This window comes from Macrobrachium rosenbergii, chromosome 51 (genome assembly GCF_040412425.1).
Source record: "Macrobrachium rosenbergii isolate ZJJX-2024 chromosome 51, ASM4041242v1, whole genome shotgun sequence".
Lineage (NCBI taxonomy): Eukaryota > Metazoa > Arthropoda > Malacostraca > Decapoda > Palaemonidae > Macrobrachium > Macrobrachium rosenbergii.
In genome coordinates, this window is record NC_089791.1 from 6,581,264 (window position 1) to 6,605,132 (window position 23,869).

At 36.4% G+C, this 23,869-nt stretch overlaps 1 protein-coding gene across 1 annotated transcript in view; it reads right to left on the minus strand.

The window, feature by feature from the left end:
* LOC136833126 (G-protein coupled receptor GRL101-like) overlaps positions 1 to 23,869 on the minus strand; it is a 692,174-nt gene that overhangs the window by 570,917 nt on the left and 97,388 nt on the right. Inside the window, exon 2 of the mRNA XM_067094785.1 lies at positions 21,174 to 21,272. The gene's annotated coding sequence lies outside the window, so the exon portion shown is untranslated. The remainder of the gene's footprint in view (positions 1 to 21,173; positions 21,273 to 23,869) is intronic.

A 23,869-nucleotide genomic window follows, 5' to 3' on the forward strand; every position in this document is an offset into this window, starting at 1 on the left:
GCTTCATTCCAGCTGAGTGTGTAGGTATGTGTGTGACCAAGTACCTCGTGACGCCTTGGAGTACAGAGGGCGTGTCTTTGTCGAACATTGAACTCAATTGGGGATGTCCCGAGTGTGTTCAGATGTGTGTTGCAAAATGAATGTAAGGGGAGTATCCATTGAATGAGTGGGCACTGCGATCCATTATTGGTATAGTTTAGCATGTGAACTGTGCAAAGGGAAGCACACACGTGGAGGCTGTGTTCCAGAGGACTTTTGTGAAGTGATTACAACTCATAAACATTTTAGACCTTTTTTTTCAGACTCTGGAAAAACTCTATCCATGTTGCAGCGAAATCTTGTGGTTATACATTTGTATTTTGTGAATTTGGTTTTTTATATAATGATTGTTCTTTTACAGGAATCCCTCGTTCCTCTTCAAAATAGGGAGTGGCGTGACATTTATTCATATATGAAATGACTTTTATAACGAACTGTGTGACCGTTTTATTGTTTTGGATGACAGATGGGTTGTTTATGCATTTTACCTTAAATAATCGGGTGTCGATGTTTGGACCTTGTTCAGTAGATTTTCATAGATATGTGTGAGTCATTCAATTTCATTCTTTCGTCGCTTATTTGAAGTTATCTCCGTTATTTCTGTCAATAAAGTTTAGTTTTGTAACTCAGTGTCTCATTCCAGTAGGCCTTGGAATTTTGTTAGGTGAAATGAATAACTTAGGATGTGAAGATGAGAGATCAGCTGACACAACAAGTCGGCTCTCGCTACCAAACTCATCTCAGAGTAAGTGAGATGCTAACCTCTGTCCTTAAAACAGAGAAATAAATAAAATACCTACCTTGAAAAATGGGCCGGTAATAGTTGGTGGCAGCGGTTAAAAGTAGTTAGCAGAGGAGTTAGAATTGGTTAGATTGTTAGATAATTGGATAATTAGGTATGTATACGCTTCCGAAGAGACATAATTTAGTGTTGGCATCTCAGAATAGGATTTTGTGGTGGTCAGCAGTGTTAGACGTTGCTGTGGGGTGAGCGTTTCTCGCAAGCTAGTATTTCTTGAGGAGTTGCTTTGTGCGTGTTTACTAATGCGTTTCAACGCGCGAGTTGTCAGTAAGGGATAAGTCGGGAATTATCGCATTTAAGGTAGTGTTTAGGGATATATCGACGGGTATAATGTGAAGTAATTGCGGTATTTTGACCGCTTGTGTGTGTTAAAACACGTGAAGATACGCGAGTATTTCTTTTCCCCCTCTCTCTCTCTCTTTCCTTGATGAGAGAATTCTCGTGCTGCTAAGCAGAGACGTACGTAATGTAAGTGTTATGATTTTCTTTTTGGTTGTTACTTTAATGTGAAACTGTCCTTTTCGTTGTGTTATAACTGATGATAGGGATAATTGTGTTTTTTTGTGTTGTTGTTGTTGCGTTATAACTGGTGTATGGTTGCGACAGTTGGGGTACGTCATCACCTCAGTGATGTAGTAATTGCGTCACGGGCTTGGGCGGAGTATGCTTGCTTTGTCACGACGCACTTGCATAGTGTGTATGGTTGTGTGTTTCACGTCTTTTGTTTTCCTTTTTTTTTGTATGTATAACAATCGGCAGTGCGCATCGGCGTTTAGGTTTTTTTATTGTTGTATTTAGTCTGGAAACTTTATTATTTGAATGGGTTTTTATTTTGATATGGGTTGAATTGCGAGGTGTAAATATTCGTTGAGCAAGTGTACATGCATTTCTTAGTATTTTTTTATTGTTTTCTTTTTTCTGTTGTTATAATTGCGCACGTATAAGAGTTGTTTTTGGGTGTACTTGTGTATGTGGATAGAGCGGTTGCATTTGCTTGAATGGCATTTTCTGCTTGGACAAAGGAGGAAGTGTGCATCCAGCAATTTTTGCCTTTGGAGACAGAGCGAGTCTCTGAGGGCTTGGCGCTAAGCATTTGTTTTTCTATAAGCGTCATCAGGCCTAGGGATGAGGATTGAGGGGGTTAGTTGGGAGGGGGAGTTGTTGCTCGTAGAGGGTAGGAGACGAATTTTTCTTTCTTCTCTCTCTCTCTCTCTCTCTGTGTGCTTGAGAGGGGATTCCCATTTTTCTTTGCATTCTTTTTGTAGCTTGGCCTTGGAAGAAGTGAACTTGGCCTCTTTGACTGACTAAAGAGAAATCAGCTGTGCGCGTAAACAGCACTTGTGTTTTTTTTTCTCTCCATGGGACTTGGTCATTTAATTGCGAGGGTTAGCTAATTTTGAAATTAATCTTTGGAATTTAGCTTGATGATGGGTTTAATTCATTGGGAATTTATTTAAGGGATTACTTAATAGCAAATCTAATTTTTGGGTTCACGTAATTTTGAATTTAATTAAGGGTTTAATTTCTGAATTTTATGGTTGGGTTTGTAAACTTTTGATTTAATTGTGGGTTTCGTGAACTTTGAATTTGATTGTGGTTTTAATTAACCTGGGATTTAATGACTGGGTTCTGATTAATACTTTCTTGTGAGTTTTGGGGATTAATTGTCAGAGTAAAGGATTTAACATTGTAGTTTTTGTGTTGTATGGGAATTCTGTTAAGGGAAATTGTTTTGCCTTCGGTTTTTTGTTTCGGTAAAGGGTATACTTGCACGGGGCCTTGGGAATTGTTGCATTTGTGGGTAGCCAAGAATAAGTTTGTGAATTTATGCACGAAGAAGGAAGTTGCAAACTTGAGGGGAGGATATAGATCAGCCTATGGTTGTGTAGGACGCGGAGATCCAGTCCGCGGTCCGAAGAATTTTGTTGCAAGTCAGAATAGCCAAAGACTGATGGGTGGCTCGAGTTCTAGGATCACAAGGGATTGTTGCTTTAATTGTAATATGCAGGGACACATTAAGAGATTTTGTCAGGTTAAATATTGTGGTAGTTGTAAGAATTTTTGTCATCCTTGGCAGTCTTACCCGTCTCGGAGACAGTATAATGATAGGCCCGCATTTCAGAATTTTGGTAGCCCAGATAAGGAAGTGCTTCACGCGAATTGTTGAAGGGGGTCTGGTAATCGGCAGACATTGTCGAAAGACCGGTCATTTGTAAAGGAAAACTGGATGGGTGTCTCTTGGGATATTGGGCTTTTGGGAGAACCCGCAGGGTCGAAGCCAGTTGCAATTGGGTCTGTACAGGGAATAAATGTAAGGGTCTTTATTGATACAGACGTTTCTTTCTTCTTATGAACCATGGTTTGTTCAGGTCGATGTTTTCCGATCGCTCTTTGAGACCTGCGAAGGAAGCTGTATGCGATGTTCAAGCAAATAGGTTACAGATTTTAGGTTGTAGATATATATAGATTTAACCCTAGGGGGCAGATCTTTGACAGAACCATTTCTAGGTATACGGGGATGTACTTTGGGGGATACACTTTTACTGGGTCATCCTGCATGTCGGAGACGAAAGATCTCGGTTCGTACAGGGGTTTGCGGTATTACGGTGGGAGTGCCTGGGGTGTTTGTGCCGTATGAGGGGACAGACGTGAATGTAATGGATGAGAATGTCTCGGAAATTCAAGAGGATCCGGGGCTGAATACTGAACATGTGTCGGGGGATGAGAAGCAGTATGAGGGGGGCGTTGACAGATGATGTAGTGCTTGGTCGGGCATGGCACGATGGTAAAAGTTCATGTAAAAGATGGGGTCCAAAGATGTGTGTTTTGAGGGGTTTGGAGACATGGGGAAACTTGGGTGGAATTGCTGAACTCAAAGGGGCAATCGATTTTGTTGATTGGGGATGAAGATAATTCAGTGAAATTGTCGGGGATTTTGTTCTTTTTCAGAGGGCAGATTTACAGGCTAGAAGGCAAGTTTTTAGGGTCAGTTAGCCAATGCTGATTATAAAGAAATGCTGGGGTAAGGAAGATGTCCTGGCCGAGTTTGGAGACATAGTTGCACTCAAAGGGGATACGTTATTTTTGTTCTTCATTTTTGTTCCTTATAGGATTCCTTTTAAGATTAGGGAACAGATAGAGTGAGAGGTAATAAGTGGGAGGAAGAAGGCATTGTTAGGCCCAGTTCATCGCCCTTTAATTTTCCGTTGTTACCAATGCCTAAGAGGGATGGTTCAGTAAGGGTTTGTGTAGACTTTAGGAAGCTGAATGAGAGAACCATTCTTGATCGCTACCCTATGGCGTGTTTGCCAGATTTATTCATAGAGATTGATCTGATGCAAGGGTGTTTGTAGGTACCACTTTGCGAGGAGAGTTGAAAGTACATGGCCTTCTTTGCCGAAGGGGTATTATGGGTTCACATGAATGCCGTTCGGGTTAATAGGTAGTCCGGTGACATTTATTAGGTTGATGAATACGGTTTTGCATGGCTTGTTGGGGAAAAAAGTCTTTATCTACATGGATGATATCCTAGTTGCCACTGATTCAGTAGAAGAGCATCTAGAAGTTCTCAGGGAAGTTTTTAGAAGACTTAGATTAGCGGGTTTGAAGATAAAGTTAGCTAAGCGTAATTTTCTCAAGGGGCAGATAGTACATTTGGGTCATGTCATTTCTAAAGAGGGTGTTAGAGTAAATGATGATAAAGTTAAGGCAATTGTAGAGTTTGCCACTCCCAAGACTAAGAACCAGGTTCGGTCCTTTTCAGGGATGGCCGAATTTTTCGGTAGATTTGTGAAGGGTTTTTCTGTTCTGGCATCTCCCTTGACAGATGTTCTGAGGGATGATGTGCAGTTTGTGTGGGGAGATGGACAGCAAGTAGCTTTTCAAAAGACTAAGGATGCCTTGATGAATCCCCCAGTGTTCAAGCTTCCTGATTTGGAGTGTCCTTTCATGTTGGTAACAGATGCTAGTTATGATGGTATAGGGGCATGCCTTATGCACAAGGTCGATGGAAGACTCCATCCGATTGCATTTTACGGTAGGAAGTTTAAGACACGAGGTAGTAATGAACGGTTATGGTCGGCAGTAGACAAAGAGGCTTTTGCCGTAGTTTCTAGCTTAGTGCACTTCAAAATGTTGTTGATGGGCAATCGAGTAGATGTTCTGATGGATCATAAGCCATTGTTGGATCTTTTTAATAGCCGGATCTTTCCCCAAAAAGAGCTCTGTGGTATTTGACAATCAGGGATTTTGATGCTAAAATTAAGTATATAGAGGGTAGACAGAATGTCGTAGCAGATGCTCTTAGTAGAAGTTTTCTGACAAGCAAGGTATTCATGTATGTTACATATCGGGAGACAGCAAAGATTGGGATATTAGTTTAGTAGAAGCGAAGCAAGATGAAGGTGAAATTCTGGGAGACGCAAAGGTGTTTCTTAGCGGGGAATTAGTTAGGAAGCGTTAAAAGATGCCTTTTGCAGGGCTTGAATTAGAGGGTAATTTGTTGGTTAGGAAGATTAGATATAGACTGAGAAATAGTGAAGATAAGGGTGATACGACGCAAATAGTCGTTCCTAAGAGTTTAGTACCTACGGTGTTAGACATTGTTCACAGTAGGTCTGGCAGTCCGCATTTGGGGATAGAGAAGACGTATCAAAATGTACGGGGACAATAATTCTTTTGGAAGAATATGCTTAGTTCGGTAGAAGACTTTGTGAGAAGTTGTTCAGTTTGTTATGCATGTGAGCCAAGGGTCGTTTCTTGTAAACTGGGTTCATTCCCGATTCCTACCAGACCCACAGAAAGGGTCCACATGGACACCTTGAGTAATTTCTGTGAATCTAATTATGGCCACACAGTCTGCCTCCGGCAACCGCAGGGGTAAGACGTGTTCTCATGACTGCCTAGTATCCGAGGAAAGTAGCCCGTGAGGTTTTTCAAAATCTTTCCTCGATTCTAGGTCTTCGGCATCGTTCTGGCCTCTTATTTCAGTGCCAGCATAGCTAGGCTTATGTGTCACCCTTCTTTGTGGCAAAACTTCAAGAAAGTAGTAAATAACATGATTCAAAATGAAGATTAAGATACAAGACAATAGTCCTAAACCGCATGACGAGCCAAGTAGACGGCTCAAGTTATGGCAGTGTATAGGCGCCATCCAGGCTAGAGTCCAAAGAGTAATCCAAGCCAACACAGCATTTCTTGTCAATGTTCACGAAGATGACTCAGAAAAGATTCTTAATTCAGAGAACAGGACAGTTTTTGCAAATGAAAAGTTTGAGGTAATAGACCCCCCAGAATATAATTCCATGAAAACTATAGTAGCAAAATACCTACAGTATACACTACAACGGTAGAATACGGAGAAGACGACCTTAAAGACAGTAATGAGAGGAAAAACGAATGGGCTGCAGTGGATGAAACACCGAAGATGGCAAAGAGAGCCATAGAAAGAGGATTATTTGTAGCCTACCAATACATTCCAAGTGAACACAGTGAAGAGGATATATTTGTGAATTTGTCATTCTGCTACAGATGCTACTCTTGTGAGCATCTGCTCAAGGAATGCCCTAAAGATAATAACTATAAAATATGCTCTGAATGTTCATCACATGATCATACATACAGAGAATGTAAAGAAAATACGAAAAATGTGTTAACTGCAATCAACAACATAGAACTTTAGCAGCGAAATGCCCAGTGAGAAAGGCCTAATAAAAAGAAAAATTCAAGAGATCAAAGCAAACAGAAATGCAACATCCACTACAAGCTACCGTACAAGTTACGCCAAAGTGACAGCCACTAATACAGGAAATTGCCAGGCTAATGCAAATAACATCCAAAATAATATAAGTAGAATACAAGAAGAGACAAGAATCACGATAATAACAAATTTAGCAATAAAACTGGGGCTGCGCCAAGAAGGATTCTACCCTCAGTAATAAACAGCATATTAGCAGATAACAATTTACCTACAATACACTTCTCTAAAGAAACAATAAACATGATAGCAAGCACCATGGAAAGGAATAAAAGACAAGAAAACCATACAAGCAAAGCAGAAGATTTACAAGCAACTCAGGATATACAACAAGATATGCAAGACTGCACACAATATGAAGAAAACACAGCAGAGAGCTCAGAAGACGACTCATCAGAAGAAGACTTTACACTCGGAATTGAGCCCAGTTCGGACTCGAACTCACCAATCCATCCTCAGGACGCATAAGTAATTTGCAAGAAACGCAGCATCAATTAACAGAAGAAATACAAGCCTCACTACCAAGCTTCTCAGGTTTCTCCAACTCTCCCATCTTACAAAATCCACAGGGATCAACTTCAGCATCAAAAGTACTACGCCAGTAATAATAACACCAGAAAACGGAAAAGTGAAAGAAAAAGAACAAAATTACTAGACCACTGTAACTCGAATGGACCCAACTCTACGAAGAATTAAAATAATTCAGCACAACGTCAAATCCTGGAAAACAAAGAAATTTTAATTATACAATATATATAGAGAAGAAGACCCTGACATAATATTCATCAATGAACATGGTATGAAACGAAATGAAACTCTGAAAATGTTTGGATATAATACATATACGCAAAACTTTGCTGATGAACCCTTTGCAGGAATTGCAATAGCAATCAAGAGTAATATTAGACATAAGATAATAGACGATTTCCAAGACGACTTTTTAGCAGTCCAAATTCAAACTAACAAAGGACCAATAGTGATCGCCACAGCTTATAAGCCGCCAAGAAGACATTATTTCCCACTTCCGGATGTCATGAAGTTAATGAACAGGAGAGAACCAACCTACCTCATTGCCGATCTAAATGCCAGACACCAAATATTTGGATATAGGGAATCTAATTACACAGGACAAGAAATAGTCAGATTAATAAATAAAAATATATCATACACTTAGGACCTGATTTCGATACCTTTGTAGCAAATAACAGAAAAGGAAAGCCAGATATAATATTGGGAAATAATAAAATTCACCTCAATATTGCCGTTACAAGAGGACCAGCAACCTCCTCCGATCATATACCAATGGTAATTACACTGTCAACCAATCCAATAATGATTCCATCCTTAGAAATACCAAATATAAAAAGAGCAAGTTGGGAAAGCTTCAAAAATGAAATAGAAGAAAGAATAAGTAGACAACTAACAATAAACTCAAATGAAATAGAAATAACAAAAGAAATAGTAGATGGCGAGCTTGAAGAATGGTACAAAAATATAGAGGAAGCAATAAAAAATCATATACCCATAACTAAATACACCACACTTCCACATCCTATTAGTAGTGATAAGTTGAAATTGATACAATGGCACTACAACAACATCCAAAACACAGTACTTATAACAGGGTGGAACAACATATTAATGAGAAGATATGTGTCATTACAAGAACAGTTAGTACAAGAAAACTCAAGATTATATCATCAAAATTGGGAAGACCTAATAAAAAAACAGAAATACAGTACAATAACCCAAAACAATTTTGGAACTCCGTTGCAAGACTGATGGGAAGCAAAACTAATACTTCGCCATACATAAAGCATGGGAATGAGAAAATATATGATGACATAGAGAAGGAAGTACTGCACAAGGCCTACTGGCAGGAAATATTCCAGATAACGCAGGAGGATAACCAAAATTTCGACAACCAACATGAGACAATAGTCAATGAATTCATTGAACAACATAGAAACAGAGCAAATCCGCATCATGCAGCTGATATTAGCAGACTCAATGAAGACTGCCCATTAACAAGGAAAGTAGAGTTATGGGAAATCAAAATAATAATTAAAAATTTTAAACACAAAGCACCAGGAAAGAGTGGAATTAACAAGGTCATAATTCAAAATTTACCAGACATTGCACTCGAAAAATTAAGAGAAATATACAACTGGGCCCTCTCAATGGGATATTTTCCAATTATATTCAAGAATGCAATAATGATTTTGACACCCAAACCAGGAAAAGATACTAGTCAGGTAGAGAATTATAGACCAACATCATTACTAGAAGTACCTGGCAAAATATTTGAAAAAATAATTAACAACAGATTAGTGTTGTTCCTAGAAGGTAATCAGCTACACAATAATAATCAATATGGATTTAGAAAAGGAAGAGGGACCCAGATTGCAATAGCAACAATATATGAGAGTATTGCACTATCACAAAGAAGAAGGTACCTATGTAACCTAGTATGTAGAGATATAACAAAGGCATTTGACAAAGTATGGATACAAGGACTTCAATACAAAATATTACATCTCAACCTTCCAGACATTTTTGAGAAAATACTATGCAACTTCATCAAAGATCGAACAGCAGCAATCAAGTCACAAAATTACATAGGGAATCCATTCCCGTTACTAAGTGGAGTCCCACAAGGATCTGTACTCAGTCCAACGCTATTCATATTATATACATCAGATATGACTTCACCACCAGAGTACTGTACTGATGTCTGCTTTGCAGATGATATAACTCAAATAATTATACACCCAGAAAAACGTACTCGAAGAAGGGATCCAACTTTGAAAAGACAAGTAGCACAAAAAACAATGAACCAAATTGAAAGAATAAATCAGTTTGAAAAGAAGTGGAAGATAAAGACAAATAAATCTAAATTCCAACTAGTATCAGTGTCTGCTTACAAACCTGCACAAATAATGTTAGACCAACAACCGATGAATTTTAGTAAAAGCACAAGAATACTAGGAATGCAATTCGGACAAAGAGGAATATCAAGACACGTGAGAGAAAGGCTAAGAATAGCAAGAACACAAAATACAAAGCTAAAACGATTTAGGAATATGAACACAAATATCAAAATCCATTTCTACAAAAGCCTAATCAGACCAATAATGGAATATCCACCAATACCCACGTGTTTAGCATCGACTTCCAATATAAGTGCATTACAAAAATTCCAAAATAAGATACTAAGGTCCGCAGTGAGAAACAATCAAGAAGATGACGGTCTGAATATAGAACAAATACACAAAAAATACAAAAGTAGAACCAATTAATCAAAGATTATACAGACTGGCAACCAACATATGGAGCAAACTAGATCAGTACAACAGTGAATTAACAGAAGAATCCGTAGCAGAAGAGAGAAACCACCCAAACAACATAGACCACAGATGGTGGAGAAGAGTATCTTCATATCTTCATCGTGATGAACCTCAACCATTATATTATTAAGAAAAGCCTTGTGAAAAAGTAATATTTAAAATTTACTAAGTAGGTATCATGCAAAATCATTATGATAATTAACATCAAGGTTAAAATGAGGAAATTGGAACTAATTTTTTTATTTTATTTTATGCTTTAAATATGATTATACTAATAAGAAATAAAATTCAAAATATGCAATATGTACAATTTACTATGTTGTTATAATGTAAAATTATTATTGTATTGTGTTAATATTAGAAAAATTGTACCCTTACCTAAATAAAATTGTGGATAAACCACACTTGACATTACTCTTACTAATATTTCACTTTCTAAACTATTCCCTACCATGGTTAGCTAGCTAATTGCCCTCACCCTTCTTTCACCCATCTTACCTATCAGCTAAAAAAAAAAAAAAAAAAAAAAAAATTATGGCCATAGGCACCTGTTGGTGGTTCTTGACGGAAGAGGTGGCATTCGCGTTCTTTAATGGGTATATTTGCCGGTACAGGGTCCCTGAGGTTCTCATTACAGATAATGGCAGGGAGTTTGTGAATAGAACGTTGGAGTGTCTTGCGGATGTAATGGGCATTCGCAAGGTCACTATCATCCCATACAGACCAGAAGCGAATGGCCTGTGTGAATGAGCAAATAGGAAAGTCATTGAAGCTCTTTGGATGACTGTGGGGGGTAACGATCCAAATTGAGATCGGTATCTTCCACAGGTCCAACATAGTATTAACACGATGTGGAGCGATACCATTGGAATGTCTCCTAATGAAGCGCTGTTTGGTTGCCCAGTCCATATGAAAACACGAGACATGGTAAATAGGAGCAACGCAAAGCCAGATAGAATTAAAGTGACTGTTGGAGATAGGGTTTATGTGAAGATAAATGTCAGGAATCAGTTGAACTATAAGCTGGGTCCTAAATTTGAAGGTCCGTTCCGTGTTGTTGAAGCAAAGAAGGGAAATAGATTTGTTGTTCTGGATGAAAACACGGGTGCGTCTTGGTTGACACATATATCTAAAATTAAAAAGACGGGTTAATGGGAATTGTATGGGTTAATTCCTGGGTTGATATTTAGTTGATCATTTCATTTTCTTTTTTTTTTTTCTTTTTTTCTCTGTTTTTTTTACGGGTTTTAAATGGGCGTGACTTGTAGTTTTTCTTTAACTAGGGAGAACGTCAGTCCTTAGAGTTATACAAATCTTTAATTGTTAGAGTTCAGTTTTTGCTCTTATGTGCTGCATTGCTTAGTTAAAACTATGTGCTGAATACCGTAGGGTTTCATATATATATGAATTACTTTTTATGTCTTTTTGTTGATGGATCGCATCTGCAGTTAGGGACTTCATTGTTCGCATTTGGCGATAGTAATTTGTTGTTTTGAGTTAGTGGTTCGCATTCACGTGACTTTTGTGAAACGTGACATGGGCTAATTTCATAGTGAGATTAGGCCCGTGTGTTATTATGTAAGAATATTATGACGTAGAGTTGTCTGATGCAATATCTTCGAATATAGAGTTACAGAATAAGGGTTTGCTACGTAGGATTTTGTTTTGGGGGGGGGTAACTGATATAACGGACGGAATTTGTCTGATCTGTTACAGGTTGGATAAATCAGTTAGGGTTTAGGATAGGATTAGGAAGACTTTAATATGGCTTTCGAATTTGGGTATTTGGGTTTTTTTAGTTCTCTTTTTTAATTAAGAGGGCTGTGCCGTTGGTAACTGTAGTTGTTATGATCATAGGAGCGATTGCCAATATGTCAATTGCTATTTTGCTGAAGAATTGAGCAGGTTTCGATGGTATTTGCTAACCATGGTAAAACTCTGGTGACTTTACAAGATATTTTACCTCTTAGATGTTTAGGATTGCCTTTAATGAATTGGGTATATTGGTAGGTTTCTCGGGTAGTTGTTTTTTTGTTACTGGGTAGAATGTTTGTGAATAGTATTTTAGAGTTAATGTACCTGATAGTGGACTGATTGCGGAAGTTCCAGTTAGCAACTTGGAATTGTTTCATATTTTTAACATATGACTTTTGCCCTAGTAGTTTTTAATAGTTCAATAATAATATGGCATAGAGAATAGACTAATTACTTTTTCGGTTGACTGTCGATATGACCGACGTACGTAAGACACCACTTCCTCGCGGCAGAGCTGTTCGGAATGTCTTCTCTGAGCCTCAACTTATACAAGTTAGATATGGGAGCCGTCTACGATACGCCTGCTGGTGGCTATGCCTGCGCTTTCGTGACAAGATCCAGGTTTTTGGAGAGATGTCGGGCAAGACGTCTACAAATCGCCGTTGTTGCTGGAGACATCTGTTGGGCGCAAAGGATTCGCGAGCGCCGCATTTCAACATGGGCTTAGCATTGTTGGATCACCAGGAATTTAGGACGCAAAGGAAACCATGAGCTTGCGCAGTTGCAGGCCGTTAAGTTCAGCATAGCTGGATCATCAAGAATGCAAGATTTCAAGAACTGATTCTGGAATAAAACCTGTTACAAGACATAATTTTCGTATCTAGTGGATAAATTTTGATATGATTTTGGAGTTGGCCCATACTGCACTTTCAATGGGACAGTTATCGTAATTGGATGAGGACGTCCTAAGAAGGTGGACCGAGCTCCTGTAACAATCACGAAGGTGACCTTTGGAAAAGAATGTGACAATCTAGCGGGAAACTTCCGCTGGTAGAGACGATGGGGCAAAGAATGTCTGACGAATGCGTTTTAAGCGCACAGAAACAACGTGTGTTCGTTCGATCATGGAACCGGCGCACCGCAAATGTATGTATGTGAGTATGTGCGATTTCCCATGACATATAGCGAGAGGAACACTGAGTGTCTCGGGAAGAAACTGCCCTGAACTATAATTGCGAAGATGTGTTGCTAACTTGGTGTATAGTGATCGAAGAACGCGCCAGTATGAAGATACGTTATTTAAGGACATAGCCAGTGAGTACCTAACTCATGAACACGTATTTTTCCAGTCTTTATATGGTGATGCAGTGAACTTGATCGATGTCTACATAATGAACTTGCCCATTTTTCTGTTTGAACGTTTATGTACATTCACAATTGCAGGTTCTAATATAATGATATGTTTCTTCCTACAAGAATTTCGAACATTGTCCTGGAGGGCGAGGATATGGAAGTGGTGTTTTTGACTCTTACAGTACATTACGATGTGACATTTACTGTGGCCTGCATGACCTTATTACTTTGTTTGTTGATCAGGGTATTAATCACTAGAATTGTTCGGCATAAAACAATGACTATGCTGGTCTGCGAATCAGTATGTTCTCTAGCTGGGTCTTCTGTTAATATAGGGTGTGAATCACTCCATTTCATAACCGTAGTCTTTGCTGAGCCACTTTCGTTAAATTTGTTAATAAAGTCTAGTTTTTCGAAATCAGTGTCTCATTCCAGTAAGCCTTTGTGTAATGACAGGTTTAGAGAGAAGGCTATGACGAACAGAGAAGGGCTCTGCTGACCCAAGGTAAGGCCACGACTACCAGTAACATCTCAAGAAAGGTGAGATGCGAAAATTCTGTTCTTAAAACAGATACTTCAATATAAAGACTGCCCTTCGAACCAGGCAGTTAATATTTTATATATATATATATATATATATATATATATATATATATATATATATATATATATAATCTGAATATAATAAAACTCGAGTGTAATTAATAATTAATAACTATATTATACTATCAATAAAAAGAACGTGTACTGGACCGTACCCTCCACCAAGGTTTTTGGCACAGCTCAAGATTCGAGTACAGCTGATATACAATTCTTACCCTACAAACACCATCTACAGTACATGTGGTTCTCGAACCACAAACACCAGCACGGATACCAAGTCTGCTAAGCAAAGCGTAACTCATTCCTTATCTACAGGCAACTAGTAATTAAACAGTTGTCATTTTTCTTCCTGGAGCCTAAAATGAGGCAATATCACCACAGATGTGAATAAATTTGGTACTTACTGCTTCCCTGTAAAATGTGCCAGGTTTATTCTGGGACACACTCCCTATCTAATCCTGATTTTAATAATCTATCATTGTTTCTTCTTGGAACGTTAAATAGGTATTCCATGAATGTAACAGATGCCGGTTTCTGTGCACAAATTGTCTAATTGTAGTTTACAGTCTGCATAAACCAGCATAAGGCTGAGGATTTTGTCTACATAAAAGTAAACACAGTTTCCCGGTTAACGAAAGAGGAACAGCGATTTTGTCAGAAGTATTCCTTACATTAAATATTAAAGGGGTAAAAATGCATACCACCCACTAACAATCATATGAAACTAATAACATTCACGTCATTAAGCACTGAAGAAAACTATTTATCAAGAATCCATAGCAAAACAAACGCACGAATGAAAAGAACATCAATAGGTATCAGTGAAAGTTTTCTATAAATTCTACCCAATATTCCTAGCTCAATACAAGAGCTAATTCGATTTTCATCCATAGAAATGACTCAATCACTACACCATGCATTCCTAACCAACAGAGAGAGAGAGAGAGAGAGAGAGAGAGAGAGAGAGAGAGAGAGAGAGAGAGAGAGAGAGAGAGAGAGAGAGTCTGTCCTCTGAAAAAATAAAATGGTACCGAAAATGAAAGACTAACTTTTTTTCCAGAAATGCTTTCATCCGATTAACCCCAAATCCCTTTTGATATGACAAGCGAATATCAACGTGAAATTTATGTCAGCAAAAACATCCCTCAATTCCTCAAGTTGACACCCTTCCAACAATGTTATTTAATACTCAAAATTCCAATACTCTTATGGGGAAAAAAATCCTCATTCAGGTCAAATTTACGATGAGAGGTGAATATATCTGGAGAAGATTGTTCATAAACAAGTGTTCTATGCCGTGAGAGTTGTTTTCATTTTTCTTATTGTGTCTAATTTTACATTTTTTTTTTATTCTGTAACTGCGAACTAAAAGGCAATAATAACTGAGACTTAGGCATATTTCAACTAAATTTATGGGGACATTCATTAACGCACAAATTAAATACATACATATAAATTTTGCCTGAAGGCATCTCTACCATTGCCATCTCTACCATTAACATAAAATATACTTCACAATTCTGATAAGTAAACGGTTATGACGCTTTTTATCAGACAGTCGATTATTGCTGTTTTCTTTGTCACTTATAACATTTACTCCATAATACGGAACAAGACAAAAACACTATTGACTTTTTAGCAACCTACACAGATCAGGATTTTCATTAGGGTGAAAAATAAACAAAATAGCCAAAAGAGGAAAACTATCACAAAATACAGACGAAGATCCCATACTAATACAATGAACAAACAACACACCAAGATATAAATAAACACAACAAATGCGATATAACACTGAAACGTTAAAGCAACTGCGGCCCCTCCTAACACAGGAACACCAACAACCGTAACACAATTCCCCACGGTAAATGGAATGATTATGAGAGACCTCTGGTAGCGGCCAATGGCACCGCGGCATCTAACAGTCTTAGTATTCACCTTTTTATTATATAGAAGCAAAAATTAGCTATCAAAATTTTCGGCGTTACTTTGTTTTGCATTATACCTATTCTTTAAAGTACCTACACTCAAGATGTTAACATTGCCATCTCAACTTCTCCATAAGTCACAGAAAATGCTTCCCCACATAGAATGAGTCTTACTATCGTGCATATGATAATGATGAAAATTGGTTGCATTCCTTCAACGGTTCTTTCGAAAGAATGGAATGCGCCAAGAGCTTGGTCGTTTGCAAAATAAACTTTCGTGCTGCTGAAGCTATAACTGAAGTTAAACATGCAAATGTTCCAAAGATATCTATATTCAATATATATATATATATATATATATATATATATATATATATATATATATATATATATATATATACACACACACACACACACACACATATATATATATATATATATATATATATATATATATATATATATATATATATATATTTATATATATTCTTATAAGTGTGGTTGCAATTTGCAATCTTACCTTGTTTGGGATGCTTCTGACTGGGGAACCCCACGTCGTAATACAAAAGGAAAGGGTTACCTAAGTAAGAATTCGATAAGGGAAAGTCTCAGGAGAGAAATTCCGGGTCTGAATTAATTACACATATTTAAAGAAATCAGAAGAATAAATCACAGGGAGCTGTGTATGCTAGGCTCTTGGCACTTTCAGGTTAAAATTAACAATAAACAAAATTAAGAGTGCCCCTCAATTAATAATGAGGCACAAATACATCAGCTTGATTGATGGACGTTGGGGCACAGGAGGAAGCAGATGTTCAACAGCATTCACACAACCCTTTTGTAATGTATGGAGAAGGAACACGATCACTGGGTGAACCAAAACACAGTCTAATTATGACATGGAATGCTGAAGGCTCTAGGAGTAACGTCAGGATATATTCAGTTAAATTACTGGCAAATTTGAGAGACTAGCGCAATGCAAGGTGAAAAGGACAACGAAATGAGATAAGAGTAATGGTTAAATGACCGAACCACTCTCCACCACACAGTACCCTATTCCTTAGGCAAAGCTCCGTTGTTGTAGGATAGAATGGCTTTCAGACGAGTGGGACCTACACGTGGCACTCAGGTAGCACTCGGATGGTAAGGTGAATGGCCAGACAAAAGAGATTGAGCGATAGCTCGGGGGTCAGGCTCCAAGGCCTGTTACTGGTTCAGTCTACTGGCTGCATCTGTTTCCCAACACTGGTGTCAACCTTGAATAGACTCCTCTTTCTCCCTGGCTTTCATAGCCCCAAGTAATTCAGGTGTGCTGGCTGAGGAGGGCGGTACCTGTTAATTCCGCCTTCGGAAAGTTTCATGTTCCTGTTAATTCTGGCTTCGGGTAGTTTCATGTTTCAGCCTGGGAACAGATCCTGTGTGGGAAGAAGAGGGATCGGCCGAAGAGAAAGTGTCTTGAGACAAACAGCTCAAGATTAGTGCTTTGCGTAGGTCTCAGTGAAGGAGAGTGTAGACCCTACCTCATTTAATGGGCAAAATTTAATTAACTGGTAAGCGTCTTAAGGGCGCTCACTAATTTGGGTATTATTTCCCAGAGTTTGAGCATTAAGGGATGCCAACAAGTGAATACTTGTAGCAATATATATATATATATATATATATATATATATATATATATATATATATATATATATATATATATATATATATATATATATATATATATGTGTGTGTGTGTGTGTGTGTGTGTGTGTGTGTGTGTGTGTGCAATGAGTGAATAAGTAATGGAACATGAATATGTAACAAATATTCTGCAAATATGTGCGATCAAATCCATTAGCAAACTCTGATATGGAGAAACAAGAAACAGACATTTGTGTGCTTCAACCTCAAGCACAGACGACTGCCACACGGCAATACAAAATGTATTTTTATTATATATCGTAGTTTCTATTTTTTATTTTCCGTGGAGGTGGTAATGGCAACGCGACTGTAATTCGAGCTCTTGGAAAAATCTAATGAGTTCAACTTGATTCGGCTTTATGAAGTCGTGAGATTAGGTCTCCCCTAATATTAATCACAGACATAATTCATATCTTCATTAACGTTATCCTCCCCACAGCGCTATTATTACCCCTCTTGCTACGCCATCATTACCTGTATTTGGTACGAAATTGTAAGCAATTTCATTAATAAAAAGGACGTCCATCCTGTTGCTCTTACAGAGGTACCTCTCCATTCCTCTTCTACAGTCTGTCATACAATAGCCATTGGACGTACGTATTTGTATATAATACATCAAAGGATGTTAATATCATTTTGTAGTACAGCTTTTTACATAACATGTCATTGATAAGCACAAAAAGGGAGCCATTATTTTTCCAGTTCATAAGCGTCCCCAAAGGCAACGTGAAAATTCCAAGTAATAATTCATGCACCAAAGTATAATCTCTTTATAAATTCCGTAACACTGAATACCTCTTAGGGGAAATTCCCATTCCGTCACCGTCTCACAGGAAGTACTTTTCTTTTTCGTTTTAACCTCGTTGTTCTGGCTACCGGGATCAATGCGACTCATTGCCCGTTCCACCAGACTACTAGCATTTTTTATTTCATTTTTTACATAACCTCACTGTATCTGACCCATCGCAGCCTGCACCACATTGCTGCGAGTGTTGCAAGATTCCTAAATGCTTGGTGTTTTATAAGAAGCCTGGGCTGTTAATCCCCTGGTACACTTTTTTGAAAAAAGTGTACCTGCTAATTTACATTATTATTTGAACGAATTTGCCCAGATTGCAGTCACACTGAGTTTAAATTTTATACTTAATCTGTTACTTTCTGTTCTCTGCTTAATAATAATTATAACAATAACAACGAATAAGTCATTTAATATGTTGGTTATTATGATAGTAAAAAACACATTGATACCATTTTTTTGTTTGACTGATACACAGCGCACATTAATAACTTAGGGATTCAAAGGGGCATTTAAAAGCACTGGTTATTTATCATACCGTTACGATGTATTCGAAATGATACACTTTCACTATTGTAGCAACGGGTATTTTTTATTCCCAGTATAATTGGAACTTTGATAATGGATAGTGCTGACACTGTTGCTTCATTCCATTTATTTATTCTTTTATTCATTTATCTACTTATACATACTTTGCAAATGTTATTCTACACTTACAGCAGGTGACCTGATGGGCTTCAATAACGCTACACTTACTTAAAAGATTTATGCATCAAGATGTACGAAAACGTGTTTAAGCAATGCATAACACACAAAAAAAAATAAATGTAACATAAACCTGAGTGCTCTTTTATAAAGACATGCCTGCACACATAGAAACATTCTCTCTCTCTCTCTCTCTCTCTCTCTCTCTCTCTCTCTCTCTCTCTCTCTCTCTCTCTCTCTCGGAAAAGGCAAAAATTGCAATTCCGTAAAATCATAAAAAAGCTAAAAGTGAGCCAGCAAATAAAAAAAAATTGACAGTAAATACCTAAAATTTAGTTCAGGTGAAAAGTCTCGTCAGACAGCTACATTTCATATTACTACAGACATATAAACCTTTCATAAAAGATAGCTGTAAAGGAAATGATTGTATGTTTAGCTGAGAAAAACCATTTCCACTTTCCAAACCTTTTGCTATGTGTTCCTTTAGAATAATATAACTAGACACTTTAAAAAAAGATTTTGTATAATCATTACCTTTCCATTTCATGATTTGTTACTTTTCTAGTTCAAAATAACCTGAAATGAAAAATAACAACGCTTTCACAAAACGTGTAAGTCTCCCGATGTGAAGTACAAAGGCAAACGTTGAAGTATTCAAGTCACCGGTGACTATTGCATGGAAGTTTCCATAAAGATAAATGTCACGTCTTCCAAAAGACTTGGTGAAATGCAAAGTGACGACGAAAATGAAAATATTAGGCATTATATATATCTATGAGAAAAGACAATATCCCAAATGATTGCATTGATAATGACACTACTGGTGCCGTAAAACCTTCTAAAGTGACAATTATTCAAAATTTTTAAATAAATAAAAACATTCGAACGTTTTTTCTATTTAAGAAATATTTTATGTTAAAACCATAAAAGACCATTGCGTTCAACTCCAGTAAGGAAAAGGGATATATATATATATATATATATATATATATATATATATATATATATATATATATATATATATATATATATATATATATATATATATATATATATATATATCTTGTAATTTCCACAATGGTCCCGTGGATGAAGTATATAATAAGTCCTCACGTGAAAATGAAAGGAATTGGTACCAAGACTTTCAACTTTTATTCAAAAAGTCATCTTCAGGGTACTGAAGATGACTTTGGAATAAAAGTTGAAATTCTTGGTACCAATTCCTTTCATTTTCACGTGAGGACTTATTATATATATATATATATATATATATATATATATATATATATATATATATATATATATATATATATATATATATATATATATATATATACATATATATATGTATATATGTATGTATATATATATATATATATATATATATATATATATATATATATATGTATATATATATACATATATATATGTATATATGTATGTATATATATATATATATATATATATATATATATATATATATATATATATATATATATATATATATATATATATATATATATATATATGCTGAAACGATTTATCACATGGTGAAAGGGTGCTAAATTGGCAAATTTTACTACTGTATCAGTATTCGGATTCATTTCATCAGTAAATTCACTTACGGTAAAAATAAACGGCAAAGCACACACAAGTGTCTCAATGTAAATGAACCTTTACGGAGATAGCCGGTCTTTTAGTGTAAATCAGTACAATGCGCTGTGAGAATTCACGATACAGACAGAAACAACTGGATATTTTGAAAGTAGGCCAAATGACTCTCGTCCGTTTTTTTTTTTTTTTTTTTTTTTTGAAAAGCAAACTTAACATAAAAGAAGATACTCCTCTGTTGATGTACGCTCTAGGTAGGCACTTAACATAGCTAACAGTATAAAAACGTAGTAGATGAAACAAATTTAAGAAGAAGAAAACGTCTGGATATTAATTCTATCAGTAACAGCTTTCAACTCTCGCTAGAGAGGAATTGCTAATATAAAAAAAATTCAGTACAATTTATACTTCGGATAAGAAGGAAGTCGAAATCATCCAAGGACTTCCCTCAATAACTTGACATTGAAGTTTAGAAAACCTGAAAGTACTGAGAAAATGTAAAAATATATACATATCCTGATTAATACGGGAACCTAAACATCACATTCCCTTCAAGTTAAGCTTTCCATCATGCATGATCATGATGAGTGCTGTCCTCAGCAAACGTAAAGAAAGCAAATGCGAAAGAATACAACAACGCGACCAATACGCAGTTTGCGAACGGTAAAGAAAAAAAACGATAAAATCTCCGAATTAGAACAAATTTAAATTTTAAATAAAAAACAGTCAACCCACAGTTCCAGAAACACATTAATATATCAATAAAAAGTAAACGGAAGCACGAGAGAACACTCACAGTGAAGTTCGTCCGCATGATTGTCAGGACAGTCCGGCCACCCGTCGCACCAGAAGAAGCGGTGGACCCTTCGACCGGACCCGCAAGACACAAAATCATCTGGAGGATGAAAAGAGAGGGAGAGAGAAATCTGTATTCTTCTGGCGATAAGGTTTGCTTCTTTTCACACGTAAATAATAGGGGCGACACCAACAACAATGATGATGATACTCACAACAGCAACGACATTACTCATAATAAAAACGTGATAAAATTACACAGGATAGCTACAACTCGTTCCCATTATCAACAATAGCAGCATGAATAAAACAACATAAATACAGCTTCAATATGTTTGTAAGATAGACGACTGCTATAACTCCGACGTGGTCCCCCTGACCTCACTTTCTAAACTAGCACTACAGTCAAACTTAAACATGTCCTAACATTTGTCCCACACTCTTTAACTTTATGGACTTGTCATATGTTCGTACTGCATTTACTCTGACGTATCAGTAGTTGCTCACACCTGGGAAGATTCATTCTCATTTTTTTTTACTATATCCTTACTGGCCCCATTGTTGCTATTTCCAATTCTCAATCTTACTCAGTTTCTTCTGTAACTGTTATTGCTTATGTCCTTTGGCTCGTTTCTTGTTGTCTCCCAGATATTCATCTCTTTTTATGTTCGGTCCTACTATTAATACAGTATGGTGACTCAGATATCTTACAATAAATTGTTAATCAATCTTCGCCAAACATCTCATTTAAGCTCGCTCTTACATGAGATGTGAATGTAGCGTGAGGCATTTAATATGGACTTTGAGTATTTTTCTATCTGACGATATTTGCTAACATTCTTAGCCTCAAAGGCAGTTATCTTTCTTGTCTCCAAGATAAAGATTATATAAGTTTTTTCATACTGTTAATTCAAGGAAACTAAATCATTTAAGCCTTTCAATATTTAATCTTCTAAAAAAATCAAAGGTCAATTTTTACACCCGACAGACTGGACTACATATCAAGAATTTCAATATTGTATGCGCTGTAGATGCAGCATATCTTCCTTTATCTGCTCTCGGTAGGATTAATTCAACGTTCAACGTAAATGAGCGGTTTATACTCAACGGGGAGGCAACTGAGATAAAAAAAAAAAAACTAAATAAATACTATAAAAACAGATAAAAAGTAAAAAAAAAAAATGCTATAAAGCAAACCCAGAAAAAGTTAAGAGAATAAGAACTTACAAGAAAACCTCCCGAGATAATCCACAAAAGCTTAATTAACATAATAGAATTATAGAACAGAACTCGACGTATAATGTATTATTAACTTAATCAGAAAGCAGTACCTGAAGAACCTGCTCTTCCTTAGGTGGCGAAATAAAAGTCTGTTAGCATTCATAAACGAAGTTATGAGCAGGCAAGAGAAGATTAAAGCAACGTTATTGTTGACATTTCCTTTGTGAAGACAGTATATTAAAGGACGAAACACAACAGGTATTTCATGAAATATCTCAGCATGACTTACAACAATTGAAACAAATACTGTTTCATCTGAAGCATACACAATTCAGATAAATAGATAAGTAAATTATTTATTATATATATATATATATATATATAAGAAGATATATATATATATATATATATATATATATATATATATATATATATATATATATATATATGTGTGTGTGTGTGTGTGTGTGTGTGTGTGTCGTAGATAGAGAGTAGATCTAAAGTAACATGAGCCGAGAAGGGTTTGTGGGTTCAAATCTCTGTTAGGGACAATTACTTTTTCTCTTTATTCTCCCTTGAAGTAAGTATACTCGTGTATATACATATATATATATATATATATATATATATATATATATATATATATATATATATATATATATATATATATATATATATATATAGCTTCCACCTTCTAAGATTAAGTTGCTTCATTGAGTCACTAAGGGTCGAGACCAAAATAAACTAAGTCCCTAAACTTGGCCGTAAAAAGAATAGAGAATATCAGAGAGAGATGTGAAAATTTCTAAGTCTCATCTGCACCTAGAGATGGGTCACTTTCAACACACCCCCTTCGCCTATTTACCACTCTACGACACAACTTTAATTCTCTCTTCCTCCTTTTATAGTATTTTACATCATAATCACATCACAGTTCACCAAGCATGTCTACGACGTCACTCTTCACCATCCTTGATATGTTACACCCTGTCATCCTCACCATTATCTTTCTCTCGCCATCAAATCCACAACAGGCAGTTGCGAAGTGTTTATCTTTACCTTTCACCTTTCATTTGTGCTCTAGACTGCTCAGGTTGTTTTTGACCACCTGCCTCGGAACAGTCCTTCAATTTTTGTTTTGTCTTAGCGTTTAATCAGCACTACTCATTTCCTCTCCCTCGAATGTTTTGACTCATATTTGTGATAATCTCAATAATAGTATCTAATTTATAATAGCCTCTCTGTAACATACATATACATGTGCGTATATATATATATATATATATATATATATATATATATATATATATATATATATATATATATATATATATAACACACACATACCTGTGTCCATTTTTACATCTGTAACGCAGCAGAGAAGGGAATAAAATTCATTTCAATTGTTTTAATTACTAGAACTGTGGGTTTCCACTCGCCCCTTCATAAACTCTCTTCTTGATTCCCCAAACTGGT